The sequence below is a fragment of the Trichechus manatus genome, unplaced genomic scaffold (genome assembly GCF_000243295.1).
Source record: "Trichechus manatus latirostris isolate Lorelei unplaced genomic scaffold, TriManLat1.0 scaffold00006, whole genome shotgun sequence".
Taxonomy (NCBI): domain Eukaryota; kingdom Metazoa; phylum Chordata; class Mammalia; order Sirenia; family Trichechidae; genus Trichechus; species Trichechus manatus.
In genome coordinates, this window is record NW_004443942.1 from 34438480 (window position 1) to 34440964 (window position 2485).

General features: G+C 44.2%; 1 pseudogene; it reads right to left on the reverse strand.

Moving 5' to 3' along the window:
• Positions 1-760: 760 nt before the first annotated feature.
• LOC101359596 (endoplasmic reticulum mannosyl-oligosaccharide 1,2-alpha-mannosidase-like) lies at positions 761-2131 on the reverse strand (annotated as a pseudogene).
• Between the last annotated feature and the right edge of the window lie 354 nt (positions 2132-2485).

Consider the following 2485-nt stretch of genomic DNA (forward strand, 5'->3'; position numbering starts at 1 on the left):
GACACTGGCACGTATCACCCAAATTGCAACCAATTATTTTTTCCTTAATATGTTTTTAAATCACAAGCTTGACCCAGCTCAACAGGGGCTGTGTCCTTCCACAGGGCATAGTCTCTCTGCCTTCTCCATTAGCCTCTATTACCAGGGTCCCACAACTCTGTCACTAACTATAAGCCTTCTCTCTCACCACAGCAGTGCAGCTTTCCTAAAGAGGAGTTAATTGAAAACACAAACCAGGCTGTTTAGCAGGATTTTGTGTTGCTGGGTTTTTTTTTGTGTTTTTGTTTTTGTTTTTATATTTGGGTTCCCTGCTCCCAATGAATCAAAAATTTGTTGACTTTATTCTTTCCTCTTCCTCACAGTGGCCCTAATTTAGAAAGCATAGTCACAGAAATAAGCCCTAAAACCAACTTGAATCACCACCTAAAGAATACGTGACGACAGATTCAAATCCAACCAGCACCTGCCCTGAAAAGACCATAGGTTTCTGGCCTTCCAAAGTGTCCTGGACTCAAGCTGTCCCACTGGACTTGCCATCTTCAGTCCATCCATGGAACCTGTCTGGCTCACAGTAACCAGCTGGGCTGCATGCCCCCCATAACTAAAGTTCAAAGGATGACTAATTTATCTGTAAGCAACTGGCCTGCCAATCTACAATCTTCAAAAAAGCTAAAAATTCTATGCTGTGCAATGCGCAATCCAGAAAAGGCCCATGATTGGGGGCTGTCACACTGCTACTTACATTGATTTTCCAAGCCTTTTAAGCCAAAGTCCAGATGCGCAGGGAATGAGCCTCTGTATTAAACACATATTTGTCAAGGCTGAGAAAGTCCATGTCATCAGAAAAGATACATGTATTTCAGTGTTTCTCCCAAAAAGAAACTTTGCATACTGTCACATATGACTGGCTTCTGAACATCATAGATGGAAGAATAGCCACCTGAAGGGATGCGGGAATACTTGCTGAAGCACTGTAGGATCTCCCAGCCCAATCCTGGTATTTCTTGTCCCCAGTGAACCGGTACAGATAGAACAGGCTCTCCACAGTTTCTGGTCGCAGCACACTGAAATTGTCTTGAGGACAGATCTTCATATCCTTACCGATAACTCTGTGGTTAATGTTGAAGTATACATTTTCTGGGCTCAGCCCAGACTTAAACTGATGATACATGTGGTAACAGGTCTCCATAAGAGCTTTAGCCAGCTCCATATGATCATTGGTCGGTCCATGGTGTACACCCAGAGCCAGAGTTCCAGGCAAAAAGCACACGTAGTGATCCATCTTGGCTTCGAATTTACCATGGACAAGTTCCCCCACGAAAGTCAGATTTCTAATCCTAGACTGCCGAAGCAGGTGCTTTTTTACTCCTTCAATGGCTTCAACATAGTCTACTAGCAACTGACTTTCTTTCTTTCCTCCTTGGATCCACTGCTTCAGCAGATACTCATAGTAGCTGTCAGTATTAGCTCCAAGAGTGAAGGCATTTACTGAAGTGAAGAAGCCACTTTTGGTATTTATGTGCACAGGCACTAGTCCATCATTCTTCCCAGGCAAGGAATGGATATGCTTCATTACTTCCTTCAGCGCTTCCTGAAATGTTTCATCTCCAGTGAGATGAGAGAGCTCTCTGAACTCCAACTGAATGCTTGTCACTGCTGGCACTGGACCGAATAGGTTATGTGGGCAGGCTACACCAGTGCCAATGTCTACATGAGAGTATGGAATCTTGGAAGGAGTTCTGAATGCTGGCATTCGCCGATGTCCAAGATCTTTAGCTTTTTCCAGAAAGAGGCTATGTCCAGATTAGTTGTAAGTACTCAGAAGTCCACCCAAGATATGGACAGTGATCTCAAAGAGATTTACCTCCACATTTTTATCAAAGTTTAATTCCTCTAACACCCATTTCTTGGCTTCTTCAAATTCTTTTTGTAGCCCCATAATCCACATGATGTCCAGGGCATCAATTAGAGTCAGGCCAAGACCAACTACCTCACTGAATGATCTGGATAGGGGCTTGAGCTCATCGCGGCCCCAAGCAAATGCCTTGTATCCTTTCCATGCATGAGAGAAGGCATCTATCACAGCTTTCCAGCGTTCATTTAGAGAAGCGAGTTTTTTCTGCATTTTGACTGCCAATGATGAAGGCGGAATCAATGCTCTCCTGAAGATAAGAAGCTTTCTCAGAACTTTACCTTCCTTGTGCCCTTTGCTAGGTTCTTCTTCCCTCTTCTTGGTATCATTCTGCATTCTGTTTTTCAGGTCTTTCTGGAGACCTCTGTCTGCAAGCTGGGCAGCCTCTCTCGGAAATGTTTTCGAAGTATCTGAGGTAAAATCGCTAGGAAATCTCCCAGATTATCACCTGCTTTCTGGGGAGCTGTCAGGACAGGTGTTTTTGCGGGTCTGAATCCTGAGATGTCTGATTCCATCTTCTGGTCTTCGGAACCTGGGCCAGTCTAGGTTTTCCGGTGATCTTTTACACTACTG